The following is a 26626-nucleotide window of genomic DNA, read 5'->3' as shown; positions in this document are numbered from 1 at the left end:
GTAGGGAAGGACAATAGTCTTGATACAGGCTGTCAGTGAGAGCCAACAGGACCCAAACAATCTTACTCAAAGTTATTTGTAAGGTATTTTACCCCAAGCAGCAAAGTGCCCACAGAGTATGCATGGTTTACCTATCCAGCAGCTAACCAAATAACATTACAGTAAAGATGTAAAGAACTGTACAGTCCAACCCAGGTTAGTAAAACAGATAATAGTGTAACAAAACAAGGCAAAGCATGCACTAGAACAAAAGTATGTGAACTTGATCTAAAACGGATATTAAAACGTTTCAGAATCACCAAAGAATGACATCTGGGGCAAATGCAGGTCAATTGTGCTCTTGGATTCTCCTTTATAGAAATTAGTGGGTCAAATCATGACGTTTCACCGACTGAAGAAATGCCAGATTTATGGAGAACCTTCGGAAATGTTGGCGGATGAAGGATCCTCTTATTGTGCATGGGCTCAAGAATGTCAACAAGGGACCAGGCTTTCTAGAAGGAAGGTTTGCAGAAAGTCTCGCTGGAAGGTCACGCTTAAAAGAAAAGGACGATAGAGTTTCTATTTAGAAGCGAATGTTTCCTTAAAAGACTCCAATTACCTCCTTCCTCTCCTGCCCTTTGCACCGCGTGAAAGCTGCTAGAGAATAAAACAAATACGAAGTGTGAAGAGGAGATGCTTCACAACACAAATGGCTTTTGTCATTTGAATGCATGTGAGTGGAATGCAGGCAGGCTGTTTGCCAGATTTCATAACTGCTTTTAATATACTTAGTAGTTCTCGTATGCCCTCAGGCAGCATTTGAGTTGAAAAGGTTAGACTTAAGTAACATGACGAACCTCTCCTCCAAATATGAGCTCATCAAAGCGTGACCTTTTCTATCAAGCTTCTGTTTTACAGTATTGAGAGGATGAACATTAAATACGAGTATCTATATGCAAAAAATAAAAAAATACCGTGACAAAGCATATGCCTTCTATTCAGTGAGTTGCTGAACCAAAACATTGAATCGTGACGAAACTTTGTATCTGTTTTTGACGAATGAACATGTTAAGGTTCTGAAAACACCAGCATGGCATTGTATCATTCTCATAATCCCGAGCCAAAGGGAGCACAGCTGCTGGAGTGCGTGGAAAAAACAGCCACATCAGGCACAAATAGTCAGCATAATGAGACAGAAGTATGCCTCCTTCCATTAATCCGTGCTCACGTGATAGGAGGTCATAATTAAAAAAAGAAATCAAATCCCAACAAATTCAAGAAATGTTACAGCTGACAAATGTCCAAATGACAAAGCATAAAAAGTCAAAAAGAGATTATTAATCTGAAATACAGTAAACGTAATCACCCATCCCATAATATTAGGTGCAAGGAAAATAAAAACAAAGCTTAGTGTGCCTTCCAAGTTCAGGAGAACGTAAAATTATGACAATCAGCCAACCTTTGGCAACAGTCTAGTACAAGCGGTTTTTGGCACAATGGATTGAACGTACTGGAGAGCTCAGGATGGAAATTGTAGACTAATACTAAAGTGTGTTATTGGAATTTGGCAGATCCACACCCTCTATGCATTTGAAAGTCATTCAGACTTGAACCTCTCTACCATCGGGTTAAAAGTTTCTCCACCATAGTGGGTGCCTTGATTGTGGAAGGAACCACTTTTGGGGTAAAACCACTCTGTAAATTCCAACACTACTTGTGACGGATGTTCGGATTTTCACTACTAAACGTTGATAATATAAATGTACATCCAAGCTGGGGTATATTTTTGCAATCCATATCTCCTGCCTTCCTAACAATATTTAGGGCATTTCTAAGCATGTATTTGACTATTGATAAAATACTGCCATCCTTTCCATAAAAGTTTTCAAAGTGCTAAATCACCCATATAAAGACCCAGATTGGCTACTTTGGATGGAGCACCTGGACAACCATCATTTTTGGACAAAATAGCAAAGACTCTATGGTTAGAGGAGAGTCAGAGATGTCTCTCTAATGGCACTTGACAAGTGCTTCAAAACGTAAGGGGTCATTTAGAGTTGGGCAGACCAGGAGCATCAATACAAATTCCTTTATTAATAATAATAATAAGAAGAACTTTATTGCGTGATTAAAAGAAAAATCATTGCAAATACTGAATCTTAAAATTTGTAAAAAAAATACATTTAAAATACGTATAAGAAGGGGAGACTGATTAAGTTCCAATTTCGATAGGGACAGCCGATGGAGCTTGCCAGAACTTTAAGCCAACGACGAATCACAGGCTTTTGGCCCCTCGCGTAGTTTTTTTTCTGCATGGTCCATGAACTTTACCAAGGCACAGTTTAATTTAGTGTTCCTGGGGTCAAAGCAGGCCAGAGCTGCTGCTCTGCACGATCTGATCATGTATCTGTTCCAAAGGTGCTTCAGAAGGAACCGTCTTTCATTCAGCAGTTTTGGGCAAAGACATAAGATGTGCGTGATGTCTTCTTTGTGATTCCCACAGAGTCGACAAAGTTCTCGTCCATGATCTCTTTTCCATTTTGGGAAATGGGCCAACAAATTAATAACTCCCAGTCTCAATTTTAGGAATTTAGATTTAGTTCGTGCAGTAAAAGATACGGTTAAGTACTGCTGTGGAATCAACAGAGCATAGGATTGCAGAGTCAACCACCCATGACTTCTTTTTGCCAGCCGTGCCTTATCTTCACTATTGACAACTTTTTTGTGCTTAGTTTCGCTAGCCGTTTAAATTCCTTTTGGCTTACATGCATGCTCCAAAGTTCATTTAGGCCTAAGGTTGTTAGGCCTTTTTTCCAATAATCGTTCCCTGCTCGCCATGTGTTCGTATCAAAACTAGCCCAAAGGTGGTGTGCTAGACTGCCTTCCTTAGATGATCTCAGTTTGTGACAGCACACAAGAAAAGTCATGGCTCTGGCGTATGGTTGATGGCAAATTCCCAGTTCCAACCTGATTTGTGCCGGAGATGTTTGGATTGGAAGTTTGAACACTGTTCTATAGATCTTTGTAATTATTTTGTCTAATTGGTCACAGTCCAGACCTTTTAGGACTTCGCTACCGTAGGTTAGAGTGGGAGTGATTTTTGCCTGAGCGGCCTGTAAGGTAGGTGCAAAAGTTGGCCCTTGTAGTTTTTTGTGAACGGATCCAATTGCGAAGGCAAGTGCTGCACCCTTCCTCTTTTGTTCTTCTAACTGAGATGTATATCTGTTGTTGTTGTTGAAGATGACTCCAAGGTACTTATGGCACTTAGATTCGACAATGCTTTCCTTATTAAGGGTCCAAGACAGTTTCTTAGCTTTCCCTGAATGAACCGCCAAGATGTTAGCCTTCTTATTATTAATCTGTAGGTTGTTCATATTAGAATAGTCGGAGGTGGCGTCCAGGAGTCTTTGCATGCCGATCTGCGTTTTACTAAGAAGAACAACATTGTCAGCATATAGTATGTTTGACAGCAAGAGACCGGTTACATTTGGAGCATGAGAATTGACCTTGTTAAGAGCGCCAGGAAGATCGGATAAAAATAAGTTAAAAAGTGTTGGGGCCAGGACGCAGCCCTGTTTTAGACCTTTTGTCGTTGGAATTGGGCGTGACAATCGTGAGCCATCCCCTATCTTGATCCTGACCCATGTATCCTGATGTAGAAGTTGTATGGCTCTTAGGAGGTCAATTGGAATGTTGAGACTAGACAGCTTCTGCCAGAGCTTGGCTCTTTTCACGTTGTCGAAGGCCGCTTGGAAGTCAATGAATCCCATGTAGAGTGAGCAGGAGCTGAATTCAGACTGATCAATCAGGCAAGAGAGGGTCTTGAGGTTGACCGAAGTTCCGGTGTTGCTTGTAAAGCCAGTTTGATTTGGAGGAATGATAGCGTTGTCCTCTGCCCATGCCCTAAGTGAGTTGAGCAAAACTCCTGCAAAGTGCTTTGCTTCATTGTCGATTAGGGCAATGAGACGGTAGTTCCCGGGGGATTTTTTGTCCCCACCTTTAAAGATTGGAGCGAGGATTGATCCACGCCAGGAGGGCGGTATGATGTTTTTCTGCAGAATGGAATTGAATAAAGTGCATAGTTTCCCGGCCCAGAAGGGTACATCCTCCTTAAACAAAGCTTGAGGGACTCCACCTGGACCTGGAGCCCCGTCCTTCCGACCCTTTTTAATCAATTTTCCAATTTCTTGCTCCTGGATTGTTACGAGATCTTTGCTGCTCCCAGTCAAAGAGCACTCATTTGGTGATACTATTTTATGACCGTCGTTGAGGGATTCCTTCATTAAGGGATTGATAATGTTCGGGTCAAGAGCCCAACCAGCCACTTTCTGTGCAGCATAGTCTTCAAGAGGGAAATTTGTGTGTAAGATTTTTGTTTTACAATCATTAAAGTGAAGATTAAGGAAATCAACCCACTCCGACTCCAATATGCAAGAAGAGGCTACTTTTGGTACTTGCCCTGATATGCTGTTCATAGTTCGCCAAAACCTGGCAGAATTGTTTGATTTGATATCATTCTGAAGTCTAGCCCAGAACGAATTCCATTGTGTTCTACGTTGCTCTCTTTTGGCTTTCCTAAGGTAGCTACGGGCCTCTCTCAGTTTTGTTATTTTTATAGAGTCCATTGGATCTATTTTTAGCGCCCGCCATGCACGATTCATAGATCTTGTTGCAGATTGTATCGCTAGATTTGAGTGGGGCTTCTGCTTTTGCCCTGTCAAGATTGCATACTTTATCAGTTTTGCATATCTGTTGATGAGTTTGATTGCAAATGAAGCCCAGTTGACTATTTTGTCATCCGTGCACTTGCTGTATCGCTCGATAATTTGTTTGGCCTCTGTTGCTACTTGATGAAAATTGCTGATAGAGTATTTGATTCGTTTTAGGTTGATTGTATAGCTCTCGGATGGCAATCCCCTTTCTTCTTCATGTTGAATTAAACTGGTTCTCAGTGATATTTCTTGGGGGCAATGGTCACTTTCTGTTCTGCTCCCAAGACGATAGCCTGTTATTAGATGAAAGAGTGGGAGGCTAGCGAAGGAGGCTAGCGAAGGTGTAGTCAATTAATGAGGCACCATTTTTCGATAAATAAGAGAAGCAAGGAGGCTTGTCTGCGGAATAGCGCCCATTAAGGGCTCTAAGTCCCAGATTTTCTAGGTTGCCTTGCAGGGAACGACCCTTCGAGTCGTCCTTGTGCCATCCTGGCCGTACCTGCGGTGGTATCTCCCAGATACTGTCATGTGATTCAGTGACCTCGTTTTTTTGTAGATCTGACATTAACCACATATTAAAATCGCCAGATAAGAGTATTTCTTGATTTAGAGGACCTGTTTTCACTCTTAGTACTGTCGCAGTCACTTCTTCTGTAAATGATTGTCCTAAAGCTGAGTTTGGGCGAACGTAAGCATTCATTAGGATCAGAGACCAATGCTGGCCTTTTCTAGAAGTATAAGAAATTCCCACACACTGAAGTCAGTATGACGAACCTGAAAGGTCCCAGGAGGCCACTGCATTTTTTGTTGATATGTAGATAGCTAGGCCCCCGCTCCCTCTTCGTAAGCGGTTCAGTTTTTGTGCAGGAATGTGGTGAGTTTTAAAGCCTTTTATTTGCCGCGGTTCAAGGAGCCATGTCTCCTGTAATATTAATACATCAAATTCCCTAAAATAGGAGATTGTGGATTTATCCTCCAGTTTATTTGTCAAACTGTTAATGTTCCATGAGCAGATCTTTAGAGGAGGCGTTTCTTGACCATGTTCCGTGTCAGGCTGTCATCGTAAAATTCGAGTTGTGTTCAAAGTGCCTGCCAACCATGACCATGTGCTGACCTCTTCCCGATCCCTAGGTGGTGAGGTCCCATCGTCTCTTATTATCCTTGGTTTTTGGTTGATGGTGGGGGTTTTGTTGCATGCACCCCTAAGTACTGAGTAGACCGCTCCGCTCCTCGCACATCTGTTATCCTCACTATTGTTTGCCTGTAGAACGTGGGGGTAACCCACCGCCCTGCCGGGTTGTATCAATATACCCCATTGCTTAAAGGTGTCAGCTTGCCCTAAAATGGTGTTCGTTACCTCATCTGAACTCCAGGGGTCCTTTGTAGTTTCATTTGTGTGTCCTTGACACGGTGCAACAAATTCTATCGAAATGAGGTCTCGATAAGTGATAACATTTGACAGTCCTGTTGCACAAATCAACTTTAGGATGTTCCCATGACATCATGTCTACCTTTGGACTTGTATTCTGGGTAAAAGAAAGTGGAAAAGTAGCAAAGACTCAATGGTTAGAGGAGAGTCAGAGATGTCTCTCTAATGGTACTTGACAAGTGCTTCAAAACGTAAGGGGTCATTTAGAGTTGGGCAGACCAGGAGCATCAATACAAATTCCTTTATTGAGAGTGCTGGGTTTCTGATGGCAGAGCTTCAGCTGCTACTGCTGAGGAAAGCCTCTGACTTGCTGGGTTATCGAGCAAAGGACAGTCAGGCCATAGTGATGATTGCCCTGCCCTATGACCAAGACTGTCATAAGGGGCATGGCAGTCCCAGCAAGTAGATAATTCAATGATCCCACATGTGCATTTTTTTCAATAATAAACTGACTGGACTATTTCCGTGGGGAGCAGAATCAAAGTTCATTTGCATATGGCCGGGTCCAAACTGAAATGGTGTGATGAAAACACAAATTATGTCTCTAGGCCCAGATTTCTCTACTGGGGGAGAGTGTATGACATTGTTCAGCATTCCATCCATCAGTAGTTCTTCTTGCATTTAGTTGCCCTAAGTGGGTCGTGTATGCCCAGACGTGGGTCCCATACTCACTATGCCACCGGAGTCCAACTGTCCTGGCTGGTGATGGGTGATACCCTGAAAAAGGTCCTAGAATGCTTGTTTCCAGTCCGGTGAGGACCTTGATTGGCCGTTTGGCCTGGACTGTTCCAATGAATAGCAGAGTCAAGGCTGATTTGCATATGGTTGGATCCAAACTGGAATGGCGTGGTGAACAAACAAATGATGGATTTAGGCCCACATCTCTTTACTGGGGTGAATGTATGACATTGTTTTATTATTCCATGCATCAGATGTTGTTTTGGGTTGGACTGTTCCCATGTGGAGCAGAGTCAAGGCTGAGTTGATTATGGCTGGGTTCAAACTGGAATGGCGAGCAGAAAAACAATATATTTAGGCCCAAATCTCTGCACTGAGGGTGAGTATTTGACATTGTCGAGCATTCGGTCCATCAGTTGTCCTTTTTTGCATTTGAGGCCCTAATTGGGACAGATATGTTCAGACTGTGCCTCATGCGAACCATGTCACCGGATTCAAGCTTTCCTATCCAAAGCTAGGTGAAACGCCAAAACCGGTCCTAGGATGCTTGGACCTGGCCTGGCAGTTCAGGCTGGACTGTTCCCATGGGTAGCAGAATCAAAGCTGTTTTGCATAAGTGCTGGGCCCAAACTTCAATGAGGTGGTGAGCAAACAAATAATGGATGTAGGCCCAGGTCCAACATTGTTCAGTATTCCATCCATCGTGTGTTCTTTTCTCAATAGGTTCAGCAGCAAAGAATAGAGATTAGAAATTAAAAAAAACTCAATCAAGGTCTACCAAAAGCCCAGCATAGATTTCCCTCATAGGAATGGGGAATAGGGTTTCCTGGGTAAAAAGAAAGGTGTGTCTTTTTATAGAAATGTAGACAATGGTCTTCATGTATTACTACACAAGTACATGATTCTGAGCATATGCACTAATGAGTAAAAAGCAAGAAGAAACATTTTACTACAGAATACATTCGAAGATTCTCTGATAGTACTATTTCATTGGATATTGGCATTCTCACAGTTCATTCAAGCATTATATTTGATACACTGTACAGCCAATAGCCTGGGATGGTTGGCATGTCCTTGGTTAGGTACAGTGTGCTGAGAAGACTCGCTATTAATTAGTGCAAAGCTCACATTTCTTTATTTAGAACAAAACAATAGCGCAATTCATCACGTAGTGTTTTATGACATAACTTCAAGATGGAGGAAGGTGTAAACATAAGCTATGTTAGCATAGGTTCCGTTTCTGGAGCGGTTACAGCAAACAAATGGGAACACAGCTCTTACAACACCCTTCCTTATCAACGTTATATGCCTTTGTTTCAGTACAGCATTTATTCATTTTGGATTCTTCTCTTTATATTCCCCCAAGTTCTTCATGGTGTTACAAGATTAGTTTGCACATGATCAACCTTCATGTCAAGTCTCTTTCTTTTTCTTCCTCTTATTTCTGACTGCTTCTTATGCCCATAGTCCATACCATGACTTGATGAAATTCTCTTGCACAACTTTAAGAAAATAACGCACATGCAATGCCAATTAGTATGACCAAGAGAGACGTTAAAAGCAGTTTTAACATTCCTCCATCTGTACTATCAAGCCACTCCCCTATCTTGGCAAACGTTTTCCGAAATGGATCCAAATATAGAACCACTACCTTTCCATGCACCTGTCTCTTCCAGTTTGGTAAACTCATGTATAATGTTTAAATGTTAACAATGCAACTGTGAAGCTGCTTATGTATTCGTGGGACATATGCACATCATTCCTGAGCATGGATGAATTTGCAAACACCACTTTCTTTGTGAGAAGCAAATCCAACGCAAGATTGTTTTGCATAATCATAGCTCTCATAGCAAGCAATTCCTTATTTATAACTGTTAAGGCTCTTACAGGGTTAATGGCGAACAAATCTAATAAAGCGGATAGTTTTCTAATCTTAAGATCGTTTAATGCAACTTCTGTAGGTGGTGTAAGCGTTCCAAAGCTTTGCTTACTTCATTGTATGTAGCGATCAAGATGTGAGAACTGGAAATAATCTGACTTAACACACACATAATAGATGACCTTAATACTTAGCTCTAATTGAGCAAAGGTCTTGCCTTTCACTAAGTAATTGTGATCACATTCACTCCATCCTAGATTCTCAGCAAGCTTGTTTCCTTATCATACATAAGGATCCTTTCTTAGCTATATCAACGCTCAATTTCACAGAGGTTTCTTTTAAAATCTTCTTGCCTTTGCAATATTGAGTTCTGCACTAGTTTTCATCTTGTCTTCATCTTTTCTTATCCTTTCCTTTAATTTATCTCTTGGCTGTACTAATCCTTCAGGTTGCGTCATGCAGACTTTTGTAAGTAAAGCTCATGTTAGTTACGGGCTACAGAATTTCATCATATACTCACCCTGATCCCTTTATTTAATAGCCTTGTAAGAATGATGAACATGTTTAGTAGCCCAGAAACTGATATTTGCATCAGTCACAATTGGTGCATCTTCTAAAAGTTTGTCTAATCAGAATTAAACAGCGTAATCGAGTTCTGTTAGTAGTCAGGATTTAGGAAAATGGAACAAGAAAAGGAATACAACAGGGGTAAATGCCTTCAGCCACAGAGGCTGGATGGTAGGAACCCACATACTCAACTAGCATCTGAATGTAGCCATTATAACAATAAAAACGTTCATGCTGTGGAATGTGTGAAACTTTATTTTCGTCTATTGGGTTTCTGACAATAAGTTTAATTGTAGCATTTGCAGGAGTTTGAGGGATTTCATCACCCAGAAGGTAGATATCCAACAGCCACCTAAGTATAAGAACAGACATGACAACTGCTAAAACTACAAGCAAACTTTTGCAGCATTGCTGCTCCATGTTCGCTGTAAATCAGATCAAGGAAATACCATAATCTCAGATTGCAGCAATTACTCCTCTGCTTTTTTTCTATTGTCACTATCGTATCTTGAAAGTTTCAGGGATATTTATTCTGCGTCACTGGAGGCCTAAGGCTCTAACGTCTTCTGACTGTTACCCTAACTCTCTAATCGTTCCTTTCAACATTAGTCAGGGAATAGCATGGATGACCTCTTTGTGGAACTGCCTTTGCCTCAGGGAGGTCATCGATGCCAGTCAGGCAATCATCAGACTTAAGGTTGATTTGTCAAATACGTTCAATTCAAGCTGAAATACTTTTGATTGACCAATATCTCTCTCTCTTGGGTCATTTATGGATAGTCAAGTCTACACTCTTGTCCACAATGTCAGGTTGATCAACAGGCTATGGTTCTACTAGGTAAACAATCTTTACAACGCAACTTTTACCACGCAGTGCCTTTACGACACAACTTTTACAACGCAAACCAGTACAATGCATTGCGCTCGGGGGCGCTCTAGGATAGGGAATAGGTTTAATTTACTATCTAACACCTTTTCTACTATCCACAGGGACTGGAGTTGGAATAGTAAATTAAACTATTCACTATCCAGTGCCCCAAAGTACTATGCGTTGTAAAGGCATGCGTTGTAAAAACCGGGTTGTAAAGGCATACATGGTAAAAGCATGCGTTTTAACATCATACATCCTTCTACTACCTCACTAACTTCCCTAATTGTGTTTCTGGTCTTTTCCTAGATGTCATCAGTCTCTTCTGGGTGTTGTAGTCTTTGGCCAGTCTTCTTAAGTCAAACCACAATCCTTACAGGTGTTTGAGTTTTCCGGCTCTGATAAAGCAAATTCACTCTCAGAGATGGAACTTCCCCGAATGGCACTACCTTCTGTCTCCTGCAATACCCTCTGTTTGCTGCAATTGTGGATTTGGCACACTTGTTTAAACTTTTCATGAGTTTTCACTGTGTCAGTAAATGTGTATTCTCAGTCCTGTGGTCAGTATCACACTGGTTGCTGGGATAACAACACCTTCATCTGGTTCTCAGTCCTATGGATGCTCAACTGATGAAGACTGATCTTCTTCTTCAGAGGCCTCAGAAACTTCATATTCATGGTGAGTCGAAGAATTAGTAGATGTTGGCTTAAACTCTTCCTCTTCTCATCTTACTCTCTTGGTATGGGAGGCATGTATCTGGTTCGTATGATCTGTGCAATTGACTGTAGAGTTAGTGACTAGGATCACCTGTTAGGTACCTTTTCAGAACTCCTCCAGACAGAACTTGTGAATGTGTTTATTTATGTGAGCCCAATCACTGGGTTTCAAACCATGACCTGGAGTAGAAGCATCAATTAGATGGGAGATAGAACATCCCACATCAGACAGTCCCTTGCAGCACTCGATAACCAGGTCATCTGTGATATTCACAAGAGCAGTGGCAGAAACAGAGGGAATCCTCACGGCTTTTCTCAACAACACTTAATGAGGAGACAATCCTGTTAGTTTACAACGAGTACTCTGATTGCTCATCAGCACCAAAGGATGTGCAGTAGTCCATTTAAGAGATGTGAAGGCACATGCATTGCCTGATTGAGGTTTGATCATATCATCCAATCTCTCTACAATGCCTCGATCTTCAGGTCTATATTTACAAAGGAATCTCTGGTCAATCTCTAGTGCTGTACACAGTAACTTTTTTATTTTATTTTTCAAGTTAGTTCAATGTGAACTGGCATTCTAAATCATGGTATTAATTCCTGCAGCAGTAGTTTAGCAACTGTCAGACTGTCACATCTCATCTTCTTGTGGGGTGTGACTCAACTCATCATGAGAATAAACACACAATGACAATGATATACCTCAATCATTCACATCAGGCATCTCCAAAAAGTTGATTTGGAGATGGTTGAAGGTATCATCAGACTTTCAAACATGGCTCATGGCCACCAAAACATTTTTACCTAGATTTTACTTCTGACAAGTAGTACAACACTGACACAGACTTTTTGCCATTTTCCGGGAGAAGGGATTTAACCAATACAACTTAAAGGTTGACACCATCCCATCTCTTCCCATATGTGTGGCGCCATGCATAATACGTACCACAGCAGTCAACATGGAATCAGAAAGAACTAGCTTCTCATCACTAGACCCCCCCTAATGTCACTGGCATCTGTCACACATCGCAGCTTCTGTCAATTAGCCTTCTCTAGTTCTGAGACGGTATGATGCAGTTCTTTCAATTTGTTAATTGAATGTGTGTATAGTATTTAGCGAAAGAACAACAGGAGTAAAACCCATAAACCACGTCGGGATGGGTATAGGATGTGTATAAAAAACAATTCCCAACAGGTATCAATTTAAGGCAGTTCAATAATGTATGCAGTCAGCATTACATAAAAAAGAAACAAGGAGACTCATGCGATTTAAGTGCTTGTTATTCACCAATTCAAAAAAGGGGTGTTTCACATGGAAATACAGTTAAGCAGCACTGTACAGAGGAAATCATGTGACAACCTAAAGGCACTTGGTGAGTGGTGATATATAAAATTGGTGAAAGGTGATGATGCAAGTGCTGAACGTGAACAGCGTGAACAGCGCAAGGTGACAAAGAAATATACAGTGGTGGCTCCACAGGACTTAGTTTTAGTCACTTAAATCATGGTTTCAAACATTTTTCAAGAGCCAAAGACGTTAGATGCGCCATAGAGTTGCGCTGTGATGTCAACGGCGTTTCGATCCCCGTGAGTCGGGATCCTCTTCAGGACCGGGTTGTCGGGTTCAGGAAGTGTTGTGAGCAAGCCGATGGCCGCGTGGTTCCTGGGTCCATGGGAGAAGGCAGTGAAAGATCAATCTGCAACTTGTTCGGCGAAGGCGGGGGCGGATTGGGAAGGGCAGCACCTGAATGGATCAAGGCGGCTGGGGGCAACGAAGGCTCGGAATGATCAGGAGGCTCCTGATCATTCCAAGCAATTCCTGAACCCGACAACCATGACCGCAGGGTAGCGGTCACATCCTAATTGCACAGCAGGGAATGCTGCAGCCCATGTTCCCTCCTACTCAGGGCTCGCGGACGGACTTGCGTCCGTCCGCGATGGTAATGTGCTCCTAAGTTTTTATAAATATGGTCTGTACATGTCATCTTCAGAAATTGTCCAAGATTTTATTCCCTAAGCCATGTTATGGGTAAGGACAATTACTACACATATAGATGCTAATCTCGTGGTCGGATGAATATTAAGAGAGTGGATATGAATAAGTAATTTACATTGTTTAGATGATACAGCAAGGGGTGCCCATGTGAATTAATTGGATATTGTATATAAGGTTCAATACAGATGTGCATATGTCATGTGCCTCATTTCTAATTAGGGCCAAACAGATTTGTAGATATGTGCCCTAAGATAGATTGAATATTTGTGAACTTAAAAATTGCAGGTAGGTAACGTATTTTTAAAAATGTATGCTTTTTAAGAATCTTTTTGAGATGTGTTTTTATATACTATTGTATTATTTGAAATTTTAATATTCATGTATTGTTCTGCATGTGGTTTTAATCAGCACTGAAGACGTCCCAATGTCTCTGATATGAGATGCATTGGGCGTGTTTGTCATTCCCCTTTACATTGTAAGATGTGAGTAAAGAATACCACTCTGACTGCGCATGAGCACCTGTTTATTTGGAGTATTGACTAATTATCCTGGACTCCAAATATGAAATATTTGACCGTCTCCTCAACAATTTGAGTGTTGAGTTACTATATACAGAGTGCCTTTCCCATACCCTCAAATGTTCTTGGGATATTTGTTTTTTTTGGAACGGTTAACCCAGGGACTACGGCACTTGCCTTGTGGAACAACTTGCAGGGCAGCTCCATGTAGCACAACCATTCATTTTGAATTACACTGTCTTATAGTCTGTGGACTAGTTGCCTGCATTGTGTAATACACTTGTAGTACAGGGCTGGGAAAATGTTTCCATAGCAGTTGGCTTTAAATCATACTGTCAAAGTCATCTTAAAATGGCCACCATCTGGTTGTGCCTTACTTATGCAGTTGCCAGATTTCATATGTACGTATATGGTTTGTACCTGCCTAATATGGCAGTGTAGCCCCTTCATTACTCAAGGGACCCATTCTAATATTTTGAACTATATGAGCTTACTGGCCACCATACAATGCTTGATGTACTTGGTATCCTAGAGTGACTTTTGAGTCATGATAGAGTTCATAAATAGCCATGATCAGAACACCTCTGTAAGTATGAAAGTTTCTTGTTTGGGATCTACAGTGTCAAACTCCACCCATGAGTAAAATATTTCAAATGGATATGCAGCTTGTGCATTTACAATGAAAGTTACCTGATCCCCCATATTAGTAACAACCTGAGAAAGGAGATATTTTGTAACTGGTGCCCCATAATGTACCCCTATGGGAATAGGTTATGCCATTATAAAACAGATAAAAAATTGAGACCGAAATGAAAATGGTGAATAACCTCTTATAAATCAAGCACCTCACAAACCTTAAGTAGTAGAGAGAGTACCAATATGTACTGAATCAGGTATCAATAATCCTATGAAAGTCTCTGCTAATACTAATAATTTAGTATCCTGAGTGGTCACCCAGAATTAATCAAACGACTAAAAGAACATGTGCTTCAGCAGGAAGCCAAACAATACGGGTTCTGGATTTTCCTCAATAACTTGGCATGGGAATAGGCATTCGTGGCCCCCTGGCACTAAGGATTTAGTCAATGTGCCAACCTAAGACAGAAAGCCATCTGGACAGCAACCACACCACAACCCACTAAGCAATATCTGAGTGCGATATGTTTCAGTTAATGATTGTTCCTATGAGATGTCACTGGGATAATTAGTGGAATTTAAACCCATTTTCATTATGGAAAGACACACTCAAGAACACAGGGAAACCAGGGATACATTTTAAAAATCAAAACACATCATATTGCACACAATATGATTAGTAACTATTATGCATATAAACAAAATCGCAGCAACGAAATTCACCAGAGGTGTGAAAAATGAATAATGTTGTAACCTACCAGTAAAATCATAAAGCATTCTTTATGTCAATATTTACAGTCCCACCCTGTTAGAACCGGCTGTCTCTAGTTGGCAGAGGTATACACTTCTGACAAATAGGGACACACCTTTTCTAGTCAGGCCAAGGGGATCACACCCTTCGATAACCCCTGCTCACCCCCTTGGTAGCTTGGCAGAGCAGACAGGCTTATCTCAGAGGCTGTGTGTTAAGCAATTATGACCGCATACAGTAATAAAGTGAATACACTACAAATGGACACGACACAGTAGTATTATAAAAATAAGTATTTTTATATAAGGCTTAGCACAAGACCAAATAACGACAAAAAATGTACACAATCGTAATAAATACTCGGGGAAGGGAAAAAGGATAGTTCAAAGGTAGTTTCTTCTTTAGCACAAAAGTCTTTAGTATCAAAGCAAATCTTCTTCTTGGCAATACAGTTCTTAGCAGCAGAGTTACCCACACGGGGGCTACACGACGTCGAGGCAAAGTTAATGCAAAGGTTCGGCGTCGACCGCGAGGAGCGCTACGTCGAGCCCGGAGTCCCACGGACCCCCAACAACACAGTACCTTTAGGAAGATGAAGCACACGATGATCAGCGGTGTCGAGCAATCCGGCGTCGCGTCTTCGGTGTCGATCAGGCCTCAGCAGGCGTCGTCAATGATGCGGTTGCACAGAGTGAGCAGCGCTCACGGCGTCGAGAGGGCACACAGTTGATGCGATCAGCAGCGGTGCAGACACGAGGTCCTCTGGAGCTAGAGCCGTACTCCCACTCACTGGCGTTGCTGCTGGCGTTGGTCGGGCCCGGCGGCCGGTCGTCGAGGAAGCGAGACACTGGGGCCGTTACCCACTACGTCGAGCTGGATTCGGCGACGGCCGTCGGCGTCGAGATTGCTGGTTCTTTCAGAGGTGCTGGATTCACAGGTTCCAGCAAATAGCACTTTAAGCAGATGAAGTCTTTTAGCCCTGTGACTTCAGCAGGAGACTGGCACTCTTCCAGTCCTTGGAGATTTTCTTATCAAGCGTGAGAGTACACACACAGTTCCTCTCTCCTGGTTCCTTGGCAAAAATAAAGAAGCACTGCAGGATTCCCCCCAGCAAACAGCACACTGGCAGAAGGGGTAGGCAAGTCCTTAGATCAGCAGGCCTCTTGTCCTTGGTTACAGGGTTCCTTGTCAGAATTGATCTAAATTCTTGGTTCAGGGGTCCTTCTCTTATACCCCTTTCTGGCTTTGATCCCTTTGTCCATGCAGGGGAATTTCCCAACATCCTGGGTCAGTTGTGGGTGGAGCCAGGCAGAAGCACCTGACCTATTCACTGAGCAGGGCTGGGTCCTCAGATTCCCAGCAGGAGGTGGAGCCAGCATTGACACTGGCAGGAGCAGAGCTATCGGCCTCCTGGCAGGAGGTGGGGCTAGGATCATCCATGGCAGGCACAGAGCCATCAGCCGCTTGGCAGGAGGTGGAGCCAGCATTGTATCGGGCAGGGCCGGCTATCAACAACTACTCTCCCCCTACTCTCAACGCAAATGTCCCACTCATCCCACACTGACTCATCCAGACCTGTGGAGCCACCCAGCTCCTGTCACACACACGCAAGACCAGCAGAAACCAGATATGGTTAGACAAGAAAATAGACACTTTCTAAAAGTGCTATTTTCAAACCCAGATTCCAAAAACCATCCACACCAACGGATGCGTAATTAAACCCCGAGTTCAGGGATACTAAACTCGACATTGCACCATGCTCCCCGAGCCAGATAGGATCATAGCATTAATAATCCCGGCGGCCCATTCTAACTAATGGAGAGCAGGCTACCTCGCAATAGTGAAGAACGAAGATGGCGGTAATTCACTATTAGGACATGCCAACTTGGTCAGGCGTGTCCTACCTTACACTTACAATGCACCCTGCCCGTGGGCCTACCATAGGGGTGACTAACATGAAGTCAAGGGAAGGTTTGAGGGGCTGGCAAGTAGGTATACTTGCGCAGCCTGCGTGACAGCACTAGGCTGCACGTGGGTCTCGCAATGACCGACCCGTAGACATTCTTTTACGAGGCCGCTCCTGTGGGTGGCACAACACGTGCTGCAAGCCCACGAGTGGCATTTGTATTTACAAGCCCCGGCACTCCTGGTGCACTAGACTAGGGACTGACAGTAAACCAAATAAGCCAAACATGGATACAATCGATACATCAATTTAACATAGGGAGCACTTGCACTGTGGCACGGATCAGCCGCGGCACAGCGCCCAAAGCATATACCAGCAAAACATCGAAAAACAGTGGAGGCAAAACAGAAAAAATGGAGGAGAGACTCAAGCCAATGATGTCAGGTCTAACACACCCTCACCCCTTTGGTTAACTTGACACTAAAATGGCCTAATTCTATTTTTAGAGATGGTCCACACCAGCATACCTTTTCTGAACAAAGCACGTTGGGTAAATAAAATGGCAGCATCTGCTATTCTTGTCTGCATTGGCAGGCAGACAGCTAAGCTTGCAAATCAAAGGCCGAATGTGTGAATGTGCCTTCTAGTAACCTTCCGCAAAGGAAGAAGATACAGTTCTGCATGGCTTAGGTCCAGAATCTCTAGTACAATGTTACACTCTCTCTTTCTCACACTGTGTTCTTAACTTTTATAACACAGCTGATCATTGCTGAACCCTTTGAAATAATCAGTTAACAGAATTGGCCTTGGCACCCTTTTTCACTCCTACTGGCTCTTTTCTCAATCCAAGTGTAAAGTTACTCAAAAGTGTAAACGCACATGTCGTCTTCCCCTGAAATAGGAGATGATACGAATTGTATGAGTGTAACATACTACTATGGCCTCACCCCTGCACCAAGTAACAGTGCTTTTGTGATATAACGTTACAGATTAATCTGGCAAAATTTGCATAAAACTTTAAGGGTGGAATATACCAAGGAGGGTGATAGTAGCCCTCAAAGGCAGTTTTCAAGGAACAACCAATCCAGAATTGCAAAGGAAAATGTATAGAAAGCCTGGCACCCAAAAGAGAGATTTATTGATCAGACCTTTCAAGGGACCCTCTGAGTCCAAAAGGATAGACAAATTCACTGCTTCAGAGCAGTTTTCATCATTGTTTCCTTGATTGTTAAATGGTTTTTCCATTCCTCTAGGTTTTATCCTAACAGTGCTCTGAGGTCAAACTCTAGTTACAGGCCCTCTCCTTTCCTTACCTGAGAAAAGAGTTTTTTTTCACAGCACAAAATTGTCGACCGAAAGTCAATCAATTTTCAGGATGATCAATGCAAATTTCAGTAGAGGCCTTCGCCAGCCAAATGTGAGTGACAGGAGTTGCAAATCACTGAATCACTACAATCAACTGCAAAAATATATGCAACCCTTCCAAGCTCACTCAGCACCTTTTCATAGCGCTTCTTTCAAAAACGCCTGAAAAGATTTTAACCAAACGTTTTAGGCAATGTTTTAATTTCATACATACAACGTGTGAGGAAACCTTTCTCGTGTAATTAGATTTACAGTAGCACTGTTACATATTCGGTGCTTAGCACTAAGGTACCATATTTGCTCACAAATCTGAAAAACATGCCCTTAAATTAATCCAAATGGACACATTGTTCATCGATATTATGTTGGGCTGAAAGCAGACAACCAAAAATGTGTGTTACCTTAATGAAACTATCATCGCTGCAAAATCACATCCCCTTTTGAGTTGTTTTGCATTTATTTATCATCATATGTACATATTTTATTTAATTGTTATGTATACCACCCACCTGCCTGTACCATCTTGCTTTTGCGAGGATACATAACCATAGGAAACATTAATTTGCTTTTTAAAAAGCATACGGTCGGGGGCGTGGCCAAGGTGGCGACCTGATCGGACGCAGGTCTCAGTGGCTCCCTGCTCCGTCCTCCCCAAAAGCATCTTAAATAGCATTCTTACCCCCCAGACGGTCACATATCCTGGTGGTGGGGTACTGGAGACCGCCGCTGATCCCTGGGAGTGGTTTCTGGATTAGTGTGACCCCCGGAGCCGGCGGACAAACGAGGTGTAATCCGGCCTGGATCTCTGTAATGGCGGCCGGCTGGACGCGGTGACTGACTGAGAGCCCACGTCTTGTCAGCCCCGGCTAGTGGAGGAGCCAGATTGCCACCGGCGACGATTTCTGGGGGGCCCTGCAGCTCACTGGCCCAAGAGTAGAGTGGGAGAGGAGCTCCGACTGCCGCCGATGACGCCCGACCGGTGGAGAGCAGGAGGGCAAGCGGTGGGCCGCAAAAATCGAGGTCCAGGTCTTGGGCCTCACCAGGGCGGAAGGTCGAAGCCTGAGCGGCGAACTGGTCTGGAGGTGGGGGCCAATCTGTCTACGCGGCGACCTACAGGGAATCCCAGCGGTATACGACCCGGATCCCAGAGGGAGGCGGAGAACCGGAGGCCGCTGCTGCGGCCTGCTTGAGAGGCCAGAGGGACGCGAGCCGGGAGTGGCGAAAATCGAGGCCCTGGACTTGGGCCTAGCAGGAAGGTGTGACCGACGCCCCCACCGCGGTGTGGCCAGGACGATTCCAGAAGCCGAAGGTGAGGCCCGGTGAGCACCTTCTGACCTGGCGAGATCAGACGGGTCTGCCAGAGAATGGGAAGCCGGAACCCCAGTATCGCGCCAGACCGACTGCCGCAGGAGGAGAAACGGAGTCGCAGCACCTGATACAGTCCCGGAGGCAGCGGTAAGAAGGGCAACACAAGCTCTGGGGACCCGGACAGCGACTGCCCATGAACAGAGGTGAGGAGAGTCACGGAGGGTGGCTATGGAAGAGGCTCGGGGGCATAATCAAGCTCCCGGTGCAAGGCTCGGCTAGGCCTGAGGACGGTGTGGCATAGCCGGGGAGGTGGTGGAACCCGCACGCGTGACTGGGCACTACCACCCTGTTCGCCCCATGCCCCCTGCACCTCTACTACTCAGAGAGCCGCCTGGAGTCTGGGGGGGGGTGCAGAACTGGAGGAACCCCCCAATACACCGACCTGTTGGACTGGCCAGCTGGGTGGCTAAAGATTGGCCGTGAGAAAGGGGTGAAGACCTGAAATACAGGCGGCGGCTCGCCGGAGCACTGCGGCCCCTTAGGAGCGAAGCCACCACCTGATCCCCCGAAAGCAGGAGAGGCTCGGGACGTTCTACAGGAAGTGCTTCATAACGGCGGCCGCACATCTCGGGGGCGGATGAGACACTGTGGGAGCCAGATGAAGCTGCAGGGGCACATCACTGACCAGGAACTCTGCTACAGGCGAAGGCGCAGGACTTGGCAGGCAGCATATCCAACACCAGCTGTAGGGGCAACAACCGCACCATCGCTGACATGCTCAGCAAGACCACCCCAAAAGGGGGGAAACCTCTGATGCCTGCCCCCCCCACGACCCATGCTACAGAGCAGCAGCAAGAGAGCTGGGAGGTGCCCATCACGAGGACATTTCTAGAATCCCTCTTTAATACCCTCCGAGATGACTTCCAAGCGTTGAAGCAGGACCTCACTGGGGAAAAGCGGGAGCTTCGTAAGGACGTTGATAGCCTGGGTGAGAGAGTGGTCACGGTGGAGGACTCTGGCCACGCCCGCGATGAGGAGCTGGTTCACCTACAGCAGGAGGTCCTCCGCCTTCAGGATCAACAGGTGGACCTGCTAGCCCACGTGGAGGACCTCGAGAACCGCAGGAACAACATTTGTGTCCGGAATGTACCAGTGAAAGCAGAGAGGAATAGTGTCACCTGCTACTTGCATCACCTCTTCAGAGACATTTTGGGGGAAAAGCCCGATTTCACCATCCGTATTGATCGGGCGCACAGAGTGGGCATGTCGAGGCTCGCACCGGCCCCGCCACCAGTCATTTTGGCATACCTTCCGGATTTTCCTCTGAAGGAACGTCTCTTCAGGCAGCCCGTCAAAAGCAACCACTACAGTTTAGAGGCAACTCCATCGCCCTGTTTCAAGACTTATCAACAATCACGCTGCAGAAGCGCCGAGCCTTCAAAGCGGTCATGACGTTCCTACGTGACAAAGGGGTGCCATACTCATGGGGCCAGCCATTTCGAATCATCTTTAAATGGCAGGGGAAATTACACCAACTCCGGTCTCTTATCGACACATGTGCCCTGCTGCAGCTTGAGCTACCAGAGGACGTGGACCCCGGAGCTTCTTCATCACACAGATCCCAAGATGCAGCCAAACAGCGCTCCCGCGATGGATGGCAACAGGTCCGAGGACGGCGCTGTCCCAAAATGCGTCTCAAGCTAGACCCGGAGATGATTGCCCAGGAGCGGGCAGCAGCAGTGGAGGAGGTGGTTAAGGATACCACAAATTCTTACTAAGAAACTTCGGTTGGGGGAGAAGACCTTCATTCCTTTGTTTAATTGGGGGGGAGGGGCGGGGGGCCAGAAGGGTTGCCACTTCCACATTTCCCACCATGATGACTCTCTACGGACCTGCACTTTGTTTTGACAGGCCAGAGATGATGGTTCACAATTGGGGTTTTCGAGTTGGGGGAAAGGAGGGGGGAGGGGGAGGGAAGTGGAGTGGGTGGGGATTGGGGGGATGGTTGGGGGTTCTGAAGTTGGGGTTAGGGGGGGAACCGGGAGGGGAGGGAGGGTCGTCCAGTGCACCAGGCAGGTCTTAACCACCTCAGTTGTGATCCCACACCTTGCTCTTGCTTCCACTACCCTACATGCCATCCACAACCTTTAAGATTTTAACCCTCAATGTGCGGGTGTTGAACAATCCGGTTAAGCGGTGCGCTGTACTATCCCACTTAGAAAGCACCCGAGCAGATATCTGCTTACTACAAGAGACCCACCTGCTACCCCACGACTGCCATAGGCTACGCTCCCACAAATTCCCGACACAACTTTTCTCATCTAGCACCAACAAGACAGCTGGGGTTGCGATCCTGGTGGCGAGGCATTTCAGAGATGAGGTCTTACACAAATGCGCAGAACAAAAGGGGAGGCTGCTGGCATATAGATTTAAGATAGGGATCTTACATTCACGATTGGGTCCATATATAGCCCTAACGAACAGCAAGAACGCTTCTTGAGGTCGGCCCTGATGGACATCACAGCCACACCAGACAGAGATGTCATTATTGGAGGGGATCTCAACATGGTCTTTGATGCGGTCTTGGACAGGTCCACACAACGCATTCCGCAGACGGGGGCGTTCTCGACCGGGTGTAAAGACCAGATAGCAGAATTGGATCTTCATGATCTGTGGCGTCGCACACACCCCACCGATAGTGAATATTCATACTATTCCAACGCACACAAAACATACGCGAGATTAGATCATCTCCTGGTCACTAAGCTGGTATGCTCTTTAGCTACTGCTACAGAGATGGGAGCTATCTCCCTGTCAGACCATACGCCAGTCACCACCACGTTCTGTTTGCCACCGACGTCTTGCCCACCCAGGGTCTGGCACCTTAGGGACACTTAACTACACCGGCAGATGGTGGTGAAGTGCATTACGGACACTATCTGCGACTATCTCTCTCATAACGCTAACACCGACACCTCCTTAGCGACACAATGGGCGGCCATGAAAGCGGTAATTAGGGAGGAGTTTTGGCCCTTTCTTCAGCGGAAAATAAAGACAGGCAATGCAAACGGGATGAACTCACCCAGCAGGTACACAAACTCGAGCAAATGCATCAATGAACTGGGGCGCCCAGAATCTGGAAACAACTCAAAGTGGCGAGAAAACCTCTAGCGGCCCTGGACATGGACCGTGCTGAGTATGCAGCATTACGCTTGCGCCATGCCTACTATACAGGGGGGGACAGATGTGGCCATCTTCTAGCGAATAAGCTCAGAGTGGCACACCAACAGCAGCTGGTGAAGGAGATCTCCAACCCTGACGGGATAATGGTCACAGAGCATGCCCAAATAGCTGATAACTTTCCGCAGGTTTTCCGCGGATCTGTACACCGGAGACCCCCCGGATGACCTTGCCTCAGAGGCATACTTAGATTCGGTCACTCTCCCCTCTCTGGCCCCCTCGCAGGCGGAATACCTAGACAGAGATATCCGAATTGAGGAAGTGATTTCCGCCATCGCCAAACTCAAGCACGGTAAAGCTCCAGGGCCAGACGGCTATACAGCCCTCTTCTACAAAACATTCTGTACGACGCTGGCACCGATCCTCACCCGCTTTTTTAACTCATTCTCCGCACCTGGCGCTATCCTGCCCGACCTCTTATGGACCTCGCTTACGGTCATCCCCAAGCCGGGGAAAGACAGGACTAAGCGCGGCTCCTACAGGCAGATATCACTTTTAAATATGGATCTTAAGCTATATACTGGGATCCTAGCGTCTAGATTAGCCCCCCACTTACCGGGACTTGTGGAACCGGACCAGGCGGGGTTTATCTCGGGACGGCAGACGGTGGACAATACCAAACGGATCGTCCACCTCATAGAAAAAGCCTCCCGGATTCCCGGTGAGAGAACGATGCTGGCGGTGGACGCCGAAAAGGCGTTTGACCGCGTACACTGGCCTTACCTAGAACACGTCCTGACGAAGGCCGGCATCGGAGAGAAATCCCGCTCCCTAATATTTAATTGCTATAAATTTCCCACGGCGGTGGTGCGTGTGAACGGATATAGCTCCCAGAGTTTCGCCATTGAGAGAGGTACCAGACTGGGGTGCCCGCTGAAGGACTGGGTTCTTTGGACCCAGCGGTGCCAGGGCACAACACCTGAAACCTTCGTGGGTAACCTGCTCCGGCGTACAAGTCACAGAGACACGGGACACTTCCTTCGGCGTCAAAGAGTCAAGGTTTATTTACTGCAGGGAACACAGAAGTCACAGGAAGTACATCGAGTGTAGTTCGGGGAGACTGCTTCAAATTGTATTTGTGGATCGCTCCTTTTATACAGTTTTTACCCATACGATAACATGATACACAATAGTTTACAACCTGGTTCCCACAAGTCGCTCTCAGAGGGGTCGCTTAGATCACTTTGAAACACACAAGATCCGGAACATAAGTGCGGAAACATTTGGCGGTTCCCAACTGTAAAAACCCATCTTCCCACCATTAGCAAATTCCAATCAGCAGTAAAGTAGATCGAAATAGGAACGAAGACAGGTGCAGAGGAAGACGGAGACAGTAGGGAGATCGGAAAGGGTGTAAAAGGGGAGTGTCGAGAAGCACGAGATACAGGCATCAAAGGGACGTGCCTAATGAGATGCACGACTGAGACAATAAGCCCGTGCGGCAAGATGAGCCTCGAGCGGCGCCATCTGCCTTACAGTAGCATCCCCCTCGTCATAAAGACACTTACAAAGAACATGCGTCTTCCGCCATATCTTGGGAGTCCCAGGGTCGCGAAGCGGACAGCGTCCGTTCGCTGGCTACTTGAGGGCAAGAGACAAAATGGATGCCGTATCTAAGATGGAACCCGTGGGTACAGATGACAAACCCACATAACAAACGAACGGTTTAAGTTAGCACAGCGAAACTGCGCACACTTACAAAACTCGTCATTTGCGGTTCATAGATACTAGACTCGACCATATTCGTGCGAGTTAAAAACACCAATTACAATTGTCACGGAACCTCAGACGCTCCTTTTGCCCTCATGTAGGCAAGCACTAGTCGGAATCATACTCGATATTCATCAGACCATCAAGATGTCGCTGTAGCATAGCTCTGTCCAACTGAGTCCCCTTGGTAACAGATGGTTGTCTCATACACGTTGTAGCACAGAGGCCACATAAGGCAGGACCACACTGCACACAAAGGCAACACGTGAACAGGAACACTACCACAACCCCGATGATCGTCAGAATCTTCCAACCCCAAGTCGACACCAGGCCCCAAAACCAACCAAGTAGCGTCCAATCCCCTACATCCACGTGTATGGATTCGGAGATCTTGTGCAACTTCGAGATGGCTTGATAGACAGTAGGAGCATTATCTGGAATGAAAATGCAACAGCTCGAATGGATCACTTTACATACCCCACCGCGATCTGCTAAGACAACATCTAAAACCATACGGTTTTGTAATGTCATAAGTCTCTCCGCCTGAAGTTCTGTGGTGATATTACCAAGGGCACTGGCAGTAATGTTAGCTGTCGATTCTACCACTCGAGTCAAATGTCTCAGGTTCCTACTATTAACCATAGGTCCCCAAAACGGGAGGAAACCCTTGAAAAAGTCTCCTGCCTCTTGACCGGCAGTATCCTCTTCGCTAATTACGCCTCGTACAACTCTAGTCTTATGATAATCGGCATCTACAGTAAACGTCGGAGGCAACAGATTTGCAACAAAACATGAGCCCATGAAGTCTGCGGGCAACCATGTGTATGCACGATCATGACAGATAAAGTATGTACCCTTGGCAGCCAGAAACACAGGGGACGGGGACATTGGCAAAACGTAACTTTCAGTGCAAGCACTTACTCCAAGTGAGGCTTGCGAGCCACGACCCACAAGACAAAGATTACCAGTGTGGGGTACGACCCATATTGGAGGCGAGCTTTTAAGCTGCTTTTCATTAGTGAACGTACTATATTCCCCTCTATTCGGTGCCCTATAGGCTTGTACCTCTGCCTTAGGGATGAGAAAAGCATCATAGATCTCATCTTCTAAATCCTGTATTGCCATCGATACCACCCACTGATACGAGGTAGGACCTGGTTTGGGGGAACGTTCTGGAGAGGGGTGGAAACCTAGTGCGCTTCGAAGCATTGTTTGGTATGCTCGAGCTGACCCCTGGGAACTATACGGTAACACCAGATATGGAATTCCCTTACCCGTAGTATGTGGCATCAACCCACACACCCAACAATTAGTAGTGTTAACCACTAACTGATGCTGATGGAGGAGCTGGATAAAGGAATTGTTGCGGAATTCTACACGTCTAGCCTGTTCGTGTTCTGGTAACATATGAAAGGAATGAGGAGAAGCAGTAGAAGTAATGTTAGGGTAAGGAGTAGGAGTAGGGGTAGGAAGTAAGAAGTAAGACATAGTGTAATACACCCCACCCGCCAAAAATGCAGAAGCAGTTAAAAACAAAACAAACAACTGGGATACAAAACATTTCGTACGACTAAGTTTCTGCAGCTTGACTCTATATGCCTGAGCTCCTTCCAAATCATTCAGCTTCGAAAATGCCATTTCCCTACGACCGTCCGCAACGTTTCTTGACGCACTTCGTTCTGTGCAGCAATAGTCAATCCCCAGGAGTTCCTAGGAACCGACGGTCTTTAACCTAGTGTCAAGACCTACTGTCCAGAAGGAAGTACGCGCGCGGCCCTACGGCCCTCAATACACAATATGTATATATTAGCACAATATTTCTCAGCTGTGGAAGAAAAAGATACAAGGAAGAAGCTTGATATATATATATATACAAAACAATTTTCAATGATACGAATGTTCAAAGTTGATCATGGGAAACGAAGATATTGCAGTTATCAATTTCAGCAAAGCAAGCAAATTTTTATTTGTCCTTAGTGTGAGATCGCAAAGAATATCGATGTTTCCCGGGACGTGTCTGCACGTCGAACAAAGGATCTGTCGAAGAGACAGCGTCCTGCTGATCAGTTCGTTGGTCTGGTCTTGAGTCTCTTGCTGACAAATGTTCAACAGTGGCTTTCTGCTGCGCTGAGTGTTCTCCAACAAGCTGTGCGTCGCTAAAAGGTACAAACGCCGGCAATGTTTCTGTTTCTGTTGACGCAATGCCTTTCCTTACCCACGGGTCTGCCGACAAAGGAATAGGGACTCGCTTACAATGGGTAGCATGTACCCAATTTTTCCGCCCCTCAAGACGAACGGCAGTCCTCGTGGCCAGGAGCACCTGGTAAGGTCCGGTGAAGCGAGGGTCCAGATTGTTTTTTC

Source organism: Lissotriton vulgaris, chromosome 4_1, assembly GCF_964263255.1.
Source record: "Lissotriton vulgaris chromosome 4_1, aLisVul1.2, whole genome shotgun sequence".
NCBI lineage: Eukaryota > Metazoa > Chordata > Amphibia > Caudata > Salamandridae > Lissotriton > Lissotriton vulgaris.
Note: the sequence above shows the minus strand (reverse complement) of the source record.